A 14,682-nucleotide genomic window follows, 5' to 3' on the forward strand; every position below is an offset into this window, starting at 1 on the left:
GTGATGAGGTTCTGTTTATATTTTTATGGAATACTATCGCCTTTTTTGTTTCTTTTTGTGTTAGTTACAGAACAGATTGACTTCAAATTATACTTCAATTATTGAAAGATAAATTATATGTGCAGAGAGTTGCCAATGGACTTAGATAAAAATTTTACCAAAAATTAAGTGTTATTTTGGCTTCAACACGGTTTGCATGAAATTTTTCTTTAAACTTTAAAATCTGTCTGATTCCAGAGTTAGTCATTAGCGACCTTTTGACTTAGTCTCACAGTTGACCTTACAATTGGCTCCATAGGCAGACAATTAAATCGAAAATTTTGTCAAGCGGGGTTGGAACATTATGTACAAACGCAGTTTTACCCTGCCTCCTTGTTTATGTTCACAGTTGTAGAGAAATTCCCAGAAAAAAACATTTGGCGTGTAACTTTATCTTGAAATTTTTACAAAACAGTACTGCACATAAACCCGAGTTCTTATCAGCACAAGAGAAATTTTGTTCCGATTTTAAAAATACAGGTATCCACAATATTTTTTGCCTAATCAGTACCGATTAACGGATATGCAATTTTCAGGCCTTGAATATTTGCAATTACATTTTCTCATACAAGCTCTTTGCAATTGGCCAACTCGTTGGGCTTCAGTTAATACGAGAACAATATGATTACATGTGGCTAATATCATAAGTTTTAATTGAAGTCTTTTTGTAGCAAAACTCAGTTTCCATCTGAAATACAAGAATGTCTTCTTTCATTTAAAGGTTCAATTAATAAGAGGCCTCTTTATGTTTCAATGAATTCCAATAAAACCATTTTGTGTTTTTGGAGTTAAAATTATGTTTTGGCTTCAACAGCTTGTTTTCCTAATTTGTTAGGCAATTCTTGAGATTTGCGAGAACTTGTGTTTTTTTGTGTTCTTATTTTATTTTAATTAGTCAGATGTCTAACTCGATATTTGGGGAGTTACAGAAAGTGACTCGATATTTCTAATTCATATGTCTAACACATGTCTTTGGAAAGTTACGGAGGCAGTTGGGGAATTAAAGAAACTATCAAATGCTTTCAGCTGATATATACATTTTTGGATATATAACTCGATGAGTACCCAAAATTCAGCTTTCATATTTAATATAAAGTTTTTTTGGCCAAATTAGGTGTTTCGATTAAATTTGGTACATTTCTTGGTTTCATGTGAGAAGCAGCAAGAACATGACCAGTTGAGATCTAGCTGTGGAAATTTATACTTCAAAAACTATTCGGTGTGTGATGAGTTTCTGTTTATATTTTTTTGTAATACTATCGCCTTTTTTGTTTCTTTTTGTGTTAGTTACAGACCAGATTGATTTCAAATTATACTTCTATTATTGAAAGATAAATTATATGTGCAGAGAGGGGCCAATGGACATATATAACAATTTTTACCAAAAAGCAAGTGTTATTTTGGCTTCAACAAATTTTTCGTTAAACTTTGAACTCTGTCTGTTTCCAGAGTTAGAGTGTGACCTTTTGACTTAGTCTCACAGTTGACTTTACAATTGGCTCCATAGGCAGACAATTAAGTCGAAAATTTTGTCAAGCGGGGTTGGAACATTATGTACAAACGCAGTTTTACCCTGCCTCCTTGTTTATGCTCACAGTTGTAGAGATATTTCCGGAAAAAAAAACATTTGGCGTGCAATTTTATCTTGAAATTTTACAAAACAGTACCGCACATAAACCCGAGTTCTTATCAGCACAAGAGAAATTTTGTTCCGATTTTAAAAATACAGGTATCCACATTATTTTTTGCCTAATCAGTACCGATTAACGGATATGCAATTTTCAGGCCTTGAATATTTGCAATTACATTTTCTCATACAAGCTCTTTGCAATTGGCCATCTCGATGGGCTTCAGTTAATATGAGAACAATATGATTACATGTGGCTAATATCATAAGTTTTAATTGAAGTCTTTTTGTAGCAAAACTCAGTTTCCATCACATCAAGCCACAGACTTTTTGTAAAGCAAGCGGGGAATTTTCGCTCCAAACTTGAAGAATCGCTTTGAAAAACGTTTTTTCTCAAGTATCAATCAAAGTTTACTTCACGTCGAGATCCCTGAAAAGTCAAAACATCAGTCCATATGAGGAAAGGGCGGGCAGGATCAATCATGTTTCCGCTTAATTACATCAGTCTTAAAAAATGATAATATAACAATCAGGCCCAAGTTCTTTGTAGACTTGATTGAGTTTTTTGAAAAACAGTTGTTCATTTCAAAAACTAACAAATGCACATATTTTGGCTGTTTTGGAAATTTTAGATTAGCTCGAAGGAAACTAAATTACGCATTATGTCTGAACTAGCTTCACATTTTGTTTTTTAAAGTGATAATTTCACATTTTGTATAGCAATGAATTAAAAACACAATGACTTGATATAACAGCAAAAAGCGAGACCATTTTTATTTTAACGGCCCATGTACATGGGTAACTGTTAAAAAGACTGAAACACCAAATAAACTCATGCAGTCCTAACTTAAGAAAAAGCATTTTATAACCCATTTTTTCAAATACGATAGAAAAAGAGCAAGAAAAACAAAAATGCTCTAACTGTCAACAGCTTATGAACTACAGCGAATCAAGGCCGCCCCAGCAGCTGAACCCCTCTAAGCACTTGAAAAACTACTGAAAACCCGCTATGGGCCGCTGATGAAACCTTATTCTCACAGGGCGTTACCTTGATTGTTGGATTGTAAAAAACCTGTAGAAAACCAATACTCGTGTAATACCAATATTTTGTAATAGGAATACTCATTTTTGAGTCGTAGAAAAGACAGCGCACCAATCTAATCCGAATCCTTTGAGTTTTTAAAGCAAGGCAAAAGAATTATAATTCAATGGTGGCCAGGTAAAAGTAAACTTTTAGGCATGGAAAGCTTATTAGGCAACTTTTTTGAACCATTATTCTGTCAAAGGCCAGTACCGCAGCTCGAAAGATCAGCATTTATTCTAGTGATTTTACCTTTGAAAGAGCATGATTTCTGAGTTGAAGTGATCGTAAAATTATCTGTTTTTTGCACTTTCGATTTCAGAAACGCAAAACGAAGACAGCTCTCTATTCAACAAAATCTATATATCAATCTAGAACAAAGATAAACAATATCGGGCTACCTAACCTGCCGGGGGTGTTTTCGGGAAAACATGTGCAAGTTTAACAGCTGGTCAGGTTAAGAAGCCTAAACCAGTTTTTACTTCTCATGACCTAGCTGTTTTGTCGGGGCCGGTGAACGTTCTTGTCACGCGTCCCAGGGGCCAAATTCCTCTTGGGGTCCATTCTTCCGAAACAAAAACGACGTCATTCACTTCCAACTTGGCATCAGGCTTTAACCACTTTTTCAAGGTGTTCAGGGTTGGAAGGTACTCTTTTAGAAGTCTTTTCCAGATTGCTTCGAGTCGTTGTCGCACTTGGGTCCACGTCTTCGTCTGGATTGTGGGAGTCTTTTTGAAGACACACGCTGGGACATTGGGAAACGCTCTACCGATCAGAAAGTGGTTGGGTGTCAACGGGTCCTCGACCTCGATGTCACTTCTAACGTGTGTTAAAGGTCTCGCATTGACAAGACTCTCTGTTTCGATAACAATGGTGGAGAAGACGTCTCAAGTCAACTTCGCAGATCCCAGATTCAAGAGAAGAGCTCGTTTTACAATTTGTACGAGCCTCTCCCCCACACCCCATCGAAATGAGGAGCAGAAAGAGGGTTTAGACGCCATTCGACGGACTCGTTCATTAGTTTCTGTCTAATGAACTCATGGTCAAGTTTGAGGGGTTGTCTTCGTATCTGTTTTCTGGCTCCAAAAAAGTTGCTACCATTGTCACTGAGGAAGAGTCGAGGTTGTCCGCGTCTGGCGATAAGTCCTCGGATGGCCGTCATGCAAGTGGTTGTCGTTAAGTCTTCTGTCACTTCCAAGTGCACAGCTCGTGTGACTAGACAATTGAAGAGGCAGATATAGGCATTTTCTTCTTTGTTCTGCTGAATAACAGTAAAGGTGCCAATATGGTCGATTCCAACGTTTGTAAAAACTACATGAGACTGGTCTTGTGGCACTCTGATGTCGGGTAGATCCGGCATAGGTGGTTGAAGTCCTTGGCCTTTAAATCGTCTGCAATCAAAGCACATGTAGGTGATACTGCGAAGGGCGTCCCCAAGACCAAACATGTAAAAATTTTGTTGCACATAGTTCTTTACATATTCAGTTCCAAAGTGCATACAGATTTTGTGGCATTTGATTAGAAAAAGCCGGGTAATGAACTCTTTTGCGTTTAAAATAATTGGGTGTTTCGTGTTGTAACACAAAGTACTCCTTTTGGTTCTGCCGCCAACACGCAAAATGTTGTCTTGGAGAAACAGCGAAAGCTGTAGAAGTTTTTCTTTCGTTGGAAGAGATTTCGTCTGGTTCAGTAAGCAGATTGAAGTACCGAAAGAGTTCTGTTGTGATGCTTTGAACAGATGACTTCTCGATTTCTCAATATCCGTACAGTTGAGAGCTCTTTTTTGCTTGGTTATAACTACGTCTAGGAAACAAAAGCATTGTGCGGTTGCTTTGATTAGCTTGGTTCACTTCGAGAATATCTCGACGTCAATGACTGCTTTTACTGGTTGTTGCATTGTTGTGACGTTTGTTTTCTCCGCGCTGAGTATCTTGTTCCAGTTGTCTTTTGGTTCCAACAAAAACGACGGTGGAGTTAGCCAAAGTTTTGGCAGCTCATCTGGATCAATACCGCAAGAAGCGTGAAGGGCTGGGTTATTATTGCCACTGATGTGATGCCAGCTATCAGATGATGAGTTGTTTTGAATTTCGCGCACCCGGTTGAACACGTAAACTTTAAGCTTGTACGTGCTCTTAATCGACGCTAGGACTGCAGTGCTGTCACACCAAAAGACGGTTTCCTTGAACAAAATATTTTAGTGTGTTTTAACGAACCGAGCTAAGCGGGTTCCAGGAACTGCGGCATGGAGCTCCAATTTAGGAATACTGAGCTACTTGATCGGAGCAACCTTGGCTTTGCTTATGAGAAACGAGCATGAAACGCCATTGTCTGAAGAAGTTCTGATATAAGCTACAGCTCCATAAGCTAGTTGCGAGGCGTAGCTGAATATGTGGAGTTCATGTAGTTCATTTGCTGCTAATTTGGGATTTATGCAGCGAGGAATTTCAATAGGTGGTGCAGATTGATATTTGTCAATCCATTTTTGGATCAGAATCCGTTTTTTGAGCGGCAAAGGGTCATCCCACGCTAATCCTTCTTTCTATACATCCTGTAGAATAATCTTGAGTGCACTTACTAGCGGGGCTATAATGCCTAACGGATCAAAAAGACAGGCGATTAGCGACAGAAGTTTCTTGATTGAATAACTGTTACCGTTGTTGTCAAACTTTGATGGATTTTTGTGGAATAATCTGTCAGCTGCCTTATTCCAGTGAACTCCAAGCACGCGATGACAATCTTCGTTGTTTTCTTTGCTGTCGTCAAAATTTTGTAAAGCGGACCTCTCGTTTGAGACAAAATTTGTCAAATTGATTCCACCTTTCGAAAGCGTTTTCTTAAGCAGAGCTTTTCATCTTTAACCTTTTTAATTGTCTCGAACTAGTGTACAAAATCCTTCATATAAAAACTGTTGTTGACTAAATCCTTAACGGCTTGGTTTGGTGAAAAATCGCTAGCAGTTTTTTGAAGAACAACAATTGCTGTTGTTGGCGAGCATCGAGCGCCTAAGATTAGGCGGGTGTAATGGAACTGTTTTATACTTCGCTCAGTTGGCCACAGAAATCTCATGGAGGGTTGATCTGTTTCTATAATGCCGACCTGAATAAACATTGTTTCAATATCAGCCCTGATAGCAACAGGATTTTCTATAAATCGAAATAAGAGCCCGACAAGATTGTTTAGTGAATTTGGTCCTGTGAGAAGATTGCTATTCAGTGAATTTCCTTTGAATGTTGGTGCAGCGTTTGAGACCCGGAGCACCTTTCCTGGTTTGTTGGGGTTGGTAACAAGATGGTGTGGTAGGTACCAAACGCGATCGGGTGTAGTGTCGCTGAAAGTCACTGACTTGACATAACCTTTTTCAATGTCAGTGTCGAGTGTATTCTGGTACATTTCTTCCAATGTTTTGTCTTTCTTGAGTTTTTTGCCAATCAAGGTTTGGGATTTGAGACTTTGTTACGGGGTAGTTGTTTTCAAGAGCAACTTTTTCTTTCCAGAGGAGACCGATTTCATATATTTCTCCTGTATGTCTCACTGTGTTGTTAAGTATTTCTACTGCCCTTTGATCGTTCTTGGAAAGTGAAAGTTCGTCTTCATTTTCCGTTCCAGATATGTCAATTTTTCTGAAACTGGTCACGGATTCGGTTAAAGGGTCTTCATCATCTGTTGAAAAATTTATTTCCCTTGCAAAAGCCTCAAAACTATTTGATAGAAAGATTGTTTTTTTTTCTGTTTTTTCATTATCAAATTTAATGGGGCCTGTTATGGTCCATCCAAGTAGACTGCGAATGGCAAATGGGGTGTTTTTAGGACCCTGCAAGAACTCTCGAGGATGTAATGGTTTGCATCAATTCCAAGCAGAACCTGAATTTTTTTGTTTTCCAATTGCGGGAAGTGGATGAGTTGTAGGTGTGGGTACTTGCTGCATACCTCATTTAACTGTGTCACGGGTGCGTCGTCGAAATGCCAGTTTTTTATTGAGTAAACGTAGTTCAGACGGAACAATGCTCGTTGGCTCCTGAAAAGCGCGATGTCAAGTTGTACTAGTTTTGCTTCCATAGAGGAATCACCAAATGCTGTTGAGACGTTCAGAGTCGTTTCCAAGGTTGTCTGTGGTGCATTTAATTTGGATACCATTGGATCGAGAGCATATGAGATTGTGCTGCAGCTGTCTTTTAGCGCGTAGCACTCAAAGTGCTCGTTGTTTCCAAATAGTTTTATGCGTATCATTGGCAGCTGATTTGGGATTCTCCTTGGGAAGACAGGTGTATAACTTGGCGGTTTTGTTCCGCTATTTATATCTTCAAACGATTCACAAAGGGGCAGTTCGTGTTGTGTGATGTTTGTTTTCTGATTAGGGCTATAGTTTTTATCGTGTAGCATTGAATGATGCTTGCGTGGGCAATGTCTACATCATACTTTTGATGGGCAATTTTTAGCATTGTGATTGGGACTTGGACAATTGTAGCAGAGCAGATTTTTCTTTCGAATTTCGTTCTGATGGTGACATCTGCAAAAATTTAAAGTATTTTCCAATGTAGTGATCGCCTTGATCTACTGGACATTTCTTGTTTTTAGTTTGCTGAGTATTAGAAGAATTTATCTGGGAAATTCGGTTGTTGTTCGAGGTAGTATTTCCACTGTTGTTGTTCGAAGTAGTACTTCCATTGTCGTTCATAAACTGTGATTTTCCTCCAATATTGTCTCGTCGCACGTTATTGTGACTATAATTGTTGACTGGCTCGCTTCCGTTTCTGAAACTACCGTGCGTGTTCGATTTTCTGTTGCCAAATTTTTGTTGTTGTTTTTGTTTCGATTTGAGGAATTGTATTGATGGTTTTTATTCGCATTGTGGTGGTTATTATTGTCTCGCCTATTAAAATTAGGTTGTTTTCCGTTATCATTCAGTAGATTTTGAGGTGAAACGGAGTGCTGCAGCTGTTCACAAGCTCTGGCTTGTCTATCCATCCAATTTGAGAGAGCTTCTAGTCCTGGGAAGGTACTGTTGATGTCCACAAGGTGTTCGCTCCACTTCATTTTCAAACACCATGATAATTTATCCCGTGCTATCCGAACTAAGTTTGTTGACTTCGAGTTGGCATAGAATCCATGGGCGTTGAATGGTTGAACCAGTTTGCGTAGAAAGGACGCATAGCTGATCAGAGTTGCGTGATCGTTTGCTTGTGGTAGTTGCCATAGCTCTAGTTCTTTGGTTAACGCTGACACGGCATTTTGAGGGTTTCCAAAGCGGCGTTCCAGTTCTGACAATGCTTCGTGATAAAAACCTGGGTTGCACAAGTATCCGGATATGGCTTCTTTTGCCGAACCGATGATTAAGGACTGTAGGTAGCTCATTCTTTCGTTGTCCGAGATGTCACGATTATTGTGAATTATTGATGAAAACATACTAGACCACTCATTCGAGTTCAGAGGATCTCCGTCATTTTTTTACGCGAATGTTTGGGAGCTTTACTGAACGGTGGTTGTTTCGAAAGAAGGGCTGGTGTTGATTGTGGCTCTGGTAGTTCTGATTTTCTCCTGGATACGCGTAGTATCCATTGAGGGTTAGTTGGGTTGTAGTGTAGTTGCTTTGTTGTTCTACAAGGTTTTCAGGATTTTTTCCTGGGTCAACTGCGTTATAAAAGTGTTCACGGCCAAGCGTTGTGCTTGGGAATTTATTGGGCACAACATTTTGTTGATGTGGAACAGCTCCAGGGGCAACAATTTTGCTGCGATTCGTATCGAAGCTTCTACTTGATTCGGCTGGCACACTAAAATATCCTTCCATGGCTGCTGCTGATCCATTATCTGGTGTAATGTAAGGTCGATTTGTTTTCTGATAGCTAATGTTACTTTGTGGAGAAGTGTTTACTTGATTCATGTTGCCTGTTTTTTCGCTCCCAATGAAATGCGGGCAATTGGTTGTTAAGGGGGAGCCGGCTTTCCCTTGTTGGATTCGACCTGATTTGTCCTAATAGAACTATTGCTTGAGAACGCTTGATAGCTGTTTGTGTTTATGTTCATGATTCCATTCTCTGAATTCCCTATTGTGTTTTGTTGATTCTGCAGTAGGCTGTTTATAACGTGAACGCAATTTTCTGCTAGTTGAAAACTAGAGCTATGATTGACAACTAGAGAACTCCCGTTTGATCTAGTTGTGACGTTTCGACTGGTTCAATTGGGTTTTGATCCTTTGTTTCGCTTGTCCTCATTGGATGATACAGCTCTTTGAGTGTTTCTGTTTCTCAGCTCGAAAAGAACGCTGTTGGTCGAGTTGACAAAAATTTTGGGCTGGTCTTCGATTTTGTCTTGGTTCTGGGCTGCATCAAAAGTTTGCGCGAACGGACTTCTTTGCTTGTGTTGATTATCATTAGTTCTATTCTCCTTTCTACTTTCAGCTTTGAAAGCATTTGATAGGTGGCTGTGTACTGATGAGTGACTGCTTGCCGTATGACAATGGCCGTCTGGTCCCGGTCGGGGGAGTTGCCGTTGTCGTCTTTGTTCTTCAAATCCTTGGGTTTTGTTGTTTCAAAAATAGGATCCTTGTTTCAATTTCTTTATTCAATCATTTCTTTTGTTTCGCCACGTGCACCTTTGTTTAGCTTCTTTTCGATGATTATGATTCAAACTTGTCAAAGAAATCAAGTTTACAACATTTAGGCGGCAAAATATACTTAAGAATTATCACATCAATAACACCATTATTCTGTCAAAGGCCAGTACCGCAGCTCGAAAGATCAGCAATTATTCTAGTGATTTTACCTTTGAAAGAGCATGATTTCTGAGTTGAAGTGATCTTAAAATTATCTGTATTTGTACTTTTGATTTCAAAACGCAAAACGAAGGCCAAACAGCTCTCTATTCAACAAAATCTATATATCATCTAGAGCAAAGATAAACAATATCGGCACGGTTTCCTGAATGTCAAACTCAGTTGCTTTTATCTGTGTTAGGCAGATTTATAATTTCATTAAATTTCTCATCTTAGTGTAATATATTGCAAAAAAGCTCAAATTTGACAAGCCTACTTAATAAATATTTGGAATTACTTTTTTAGCGTTGTTTATATTTTTATTCAGAAAAGTAGCGATTTTAATGACCAAAAGGTCATACTCATGCTTTTAAGTAAATGCATTGCGTCGACATTCCTCTGAATGTCAAAGAGTTGTGAAGAAAAGAATAAAAATGAACTGATTCATTCGTCTTTCAAGCACCCAACGAGCACCTAATTTCAGACCACTTATGATGTTCTACTGCGATAAAAATGGTCTCAAAAGCAGTCTGAATAATAAGATTCAAATAATCCAGCATGCAGCATGGACGCATATCCGTTGCTGCAAGGAACTTTAAACGTAGATTTAATTTTTTTGAGAATCCTGAGTAAAAGCAAAGCTTTCCTATTGACTTTAAGCATGCAAAATACAAGATTAATCGCTATCCAAAAAAGACCATTCGTTAATTAAAGTGAACTCAATATTCCATTTAGCATGCTTCAGTCTCGCGAAAAATGCAATTAATTATTTTGAAAAAAAAATACCGAGAAGCGTTTGAAGTTATCATTTGAAAAAGTTGACCCTGCATCTTGCATTGCAGGCTTACTGTTGAGTTTCTTTTTACTCAGACAAATTGGCACAGAAAACCTATTATTAAGATAAAAAATATTTCCACGGACACTTTTTGAAGGGGACTCGGTCAAAACTGCTCGCGATACTTTATTTCGTAAGATTTTGAGATGATCCTAACCATTGAGCTTGATCCTAACCAGTTTAAGTGATTTAGAACTTAAGTGGTTTTATTAATTTATTCTACTCTTTTTTTGTTCATATAAAGCATAACCATGAATATGGCTGTAACTATTCTTTTTAGTCGCGCAAAAAAGTGCCGCTAGGCAACCACTCATCTGTTTTTAATATTTCTACAAATTTTGCGTGAATTTTTGGATAACATCAATTTTTCGTCGATATCTTAGCAATCTTTTTTAATTTCATCTTTTCGTTGTTCTTTTTCCAGGTCAATTGGATAGTTCTATAAAGGTTTGTTTCTAATTGCCGTATTTCACAATTCTTTTTAAAAATTACCCTTGAGATTAGAACGGAACGGAATAATTTTTTGAAAACCTTATAAAATCAGAAGCTGCAAATTACGAGTTTCAAATCCAATCTAGTTAAGAAATGAACTCACGGTCAAGTTTATGCAAATCAATTTCAAATCTGTCGTTCGGTAAGTGAGTAAATTAGAAAAGTAACAAGAACCTTGGGGCTAATTGGGTGCCCTTTCAGTGGAGGAAATTTGAAAAATGGAGTCTATTATTTTCAGGTGAGGTATTTCAAGCGCAGAGTAACCATAGACAGAACGACTACAAACATAGCTAAAAATAAGGAGTTCTTTTGAAACGCGACGAGTAGAAAAAGAACAAAGAGGTAGCATAAGGAGCAGTGGAAAATATTAAATAGTATTATGGTTATAACTAGTCCAGTTAAAGGTGGTTATAATTGGCACCAAAGCGACCTAGCCTTTTCACTCCGAATTCCCAAAATGAAAGGCCACATCTGGTGTGTCTTTTGAAGTTGCCCTTTTTATGGAGTGGGTTATGCTAATTAGGCAGAATTGTAAATGTAATCGAATGCCTATTGAACGTCAATTGTGGTGCACTCCCTTTTTCTTGAACTCATAGAACCCAATGAAAAACAGACAAAAGAAAAGGCCAAAAAGAAAAGTTATAACAGTTGAAGGTGGCCTTTTCATAAGTGCAGGCCCTGGTGCAGAATGCCATGCGTTGCAAGCGTTGAAAAATTAATCAGATCATTTGAAAAGACAAGCAGTTTTCGGCTAATTAATGAGTTGGGGAGTACGAAGGAATGGTATCTTAGTGTTAGCTGAAAATTCAAAAACGATGGAAATTTAGATTAAAAAAAGCTTCGGTATCGTCGATTGCAAATAGGACAAAAATCGATATGACCAGTTTTTAACTATCTTTATTTTTAAAAATAAGAAAACATGAAATTGTTGATATATAACATCCACAGCAAACTTCCTTTTGTTAAATAATTACTGAAAAAATGAATGGTTTAAACATAGGCATAGAAAAAGGTCTCAATCGGCGCTTTTGAGTAAAGGGCAATGACGCCCAACAAAAATTATCCAAAGGAAATTAAACATCAAATAAACGCTTACCACTGACTACTTTTAGGAAATTATTGATCTCATTCATTATAAGTTAAACAAAAAATGAAAAAAAAATCTTTTATCCCTTTCGATCACGTTTTTCGGTTTACACTTTTCGTGAATTTCTTGTTCAATTTTTGTGTTACCTAACTGATTGTTCTTACTGAAAAACAGTTTTATCGATTGACTCATTGAAATATGCAATATAGTGAAGATGGGGCCAGGTTCAGATGTTGTCCAAAACAGAAAAACGTTATAAAACGTGGAAATTGTGTAACAAGAATATTGTGATTCAACTTTTATAAATGTAAACTATGTTTTACTCATACAGCTTTGACGCTCGGGAGTGAAAAGAATAAACTACAATGCGTAGTTTTATGAAAAAACCGAAGTGGTTGCCGAAAGCTTAACTACTTACAAGCTTAAGGGGAAAGTCATTCAGACGTTTTTGTTTTTTTTTCAAATAAAAACAAACAATTTTTTTCTAGAACAGCAGCAAAATGATTTCAGATTTTTCTTCAAGTCTCTTGATGAAACAAACTGTGCGATTGAGTTTTTTTACAAAAGTTTTCAATTTCGAGCCGCCAAATGTTGAGCAGCCAAGTCGTGAAAAATTCAGATACCCGTATACTAACAAGTATTTGGGTACTGAAAAGTTATATACAGATGGTTAAATAAGCAGTAATTCAGCTGAACAAAATAGGAATAAAAATTGATTTTCTCATCAAATTAATGAGCTCTAGTTTATCTGGAATTCATTTCAAGAATTGCTTTGTGTCAGATTTTTATGTAAAATGAAAAACTTAGAAAAATTGAAGTTGATCAGTTGAAATAATGCAAAACGATTGAAGCTGTTGAATTTATATTGATTTTTTTGTAGATCAATCAATCAATTCAAAAGTGTCAATCGATTGATCTCTATGTAAACAAAAGATATATGAAAATAGCACCAGAATGGAATAACTAGCTTGGGTTTTTTACTCGTTTTATATTGTCATTATTGTCACTATCTTACCACTTTTCTAAGCTTGCCAAACTTTTTTAATACCTTTTACCGTTTTGCTAACTTTAATTAAAAATTGTAATTCACTTTCTCTTCTTCTACTAACCAAGCATAAATAGTTTTTTTGTATCCTCTATTTTACAAAGAAGCAGTATGTCGAATTAAATTGAAAAACAAATAAAAATTGAGTTCTAATTGCCATATACCTAAATTTATGCAAGTATACATTCCGCAAAACTTTGGAAAAGCAGTGAAAATGTATCGATCTATTTTCAATCTGGAGAACATTATCAGTTACAATTTCTAAAAAAAACTGACTAATCTCACTGGCAGAAATTGATTGCAAAAATGTATCGAATCCGAATGCACTGTTCTCAAAAAAAGCTGTTTGGTTTACGCTTGTCAAGAATATCATGTTCGAATTAACTAACTCATTGTTCTCACTGAAAAGTAGTGTAGGCAGACAAAAGACAAAAAGACAAAAGCAACAAGGAAAAAAATACTTTATATTTTCACTGCCTCCTCAACTTAATTAAATACTTTGGTTGTTATTTTCTGAAATACATTTTTGATAGTTCAGAAAAATTCTGATGAGGAGGCAGCGTTTGAAAATTACTAACACATTTTCGATCATTTATAATGACCAAACAAATTTGAGAAACCTATATTTATCGACTTTAGCGTGTACTTACGCTAAGACCAGATCCCATAGTTCTCTTGTGAAGTGATATTATTTAAAATTTGCAGATTTGTACACCCTTAGGACATTTGTGAGAGGAACAACAGGAAATCTCTACCTTTTCGAGGAAAAAAAGAAAAACGATTGTTTTTTCTGTTGATTATTCCTGATTTTTCAAACGATTTTCTATTTTAAGCTCTTAGCTGGGCTACAATTGACAAAAATTTCTTTTTACTTGAAACGTAAAAAAATCAGTTGTACTTTTTTCCTTTCATTGAGAATATATTTATCTATATATATATATATATATATATATATATATATATATATATAAATATATACATATATAAATATATGTGTATAATATATACATGCATATATATATATATATATATATATATATATATATATATATATGTGTGTGTGTATGTATCTCAAGTGAGGAAACCATATACTCCAATTAAATCAGTGTTCTAATTAGCGGAGCAGTGTTAGTTCCATTCCACTTATTACATACAGGAATTTTGAAACATTATCAGATCAAATGGTTTGGGAAAAGCATTAATTATGTTTTTCAACACTTCTCCGTTAAACATAAACCAACAAATGTCGGAAGAATTGCTCTTGAACGACAGGCGAGGCAATTTAATTCATGGATTTTAGTATAGATCAATTTTTTAATTGGTGCAAAAAACCTCGACCACAACGGGATTCGAACCACTGCACTCCCAATCCCTGGCCAACCGCACTCATACCGGAAAGGACTCGAATCGTCGTGCAAATCTCTACCCTAACTTGGACGAAATCAGAATATCGAAAAAAAACACTGAAAATAACAAAAGTAGTAGATCAATATAACATAAAAAGCGTTAAATTTTTTTTTAATTCAGGGGTGTGGGTAGGTGCTGGTGGTGGTGGGGGGGGGTTCGGTAGGTGCGGGCAGGTAGGTGGTGGTGGGGGGTAGATACGTTGCGGGGGGTAGGTACGTAGGTACGTGGGGGGGGGGTAGGTAGATACGTTGGGGGGGGGGGGGGGGGGGTTAGGTACGTGGGGGGTAGGTGAAGGGAGGGAGTAGGGGTAGGTGGTGGAGG

General features: G+C 37.0%; 1 protein-coding gene across 5 annotated transcripts in view; it reads right to left on the reverse strand.

The window, feature by feature from the left end:
* LOC142342658 (uncharacterized) overlaps nucleotides 1-14,682 on the reverse strand; it is a 102,791-nt gene that overhangs the window by 66,968 nt on the left and 21,141 nt on the right. The window contains exon 1 of one of the 5 annotated variants that reach the window (XM_075394116.1): nucleotides 10,926-11,362. The exons of the other annotated variants lie outside the window; for them this stretch is intronic. The gene's annotated coding sequence lies outside the window, so the exon portion shown is untranslated. Of the gene's footprint in view, nucleotides 1-10,925; nucleotides 11,363-14,682 lie in introns of those variants that run through there. 5 annotated transcript variants of the gene reach the window in all.

The sequence above is a fragment of the Convolutriloba macropyga genome, chromosome 7 (genome assembly GCF_964194025.1).
Source record: "Convolutriloba macropyga chromosome 7, txConMacr16.3, whole genome shotgun sequence".
NCBI classification, from domain to species: domain Eukaryota; kingdom Metazoa; phylum Xenacoelomorpha; order Acoela; family Convolutidae; genus Convolutriloba; species Convolutriloba macropyga.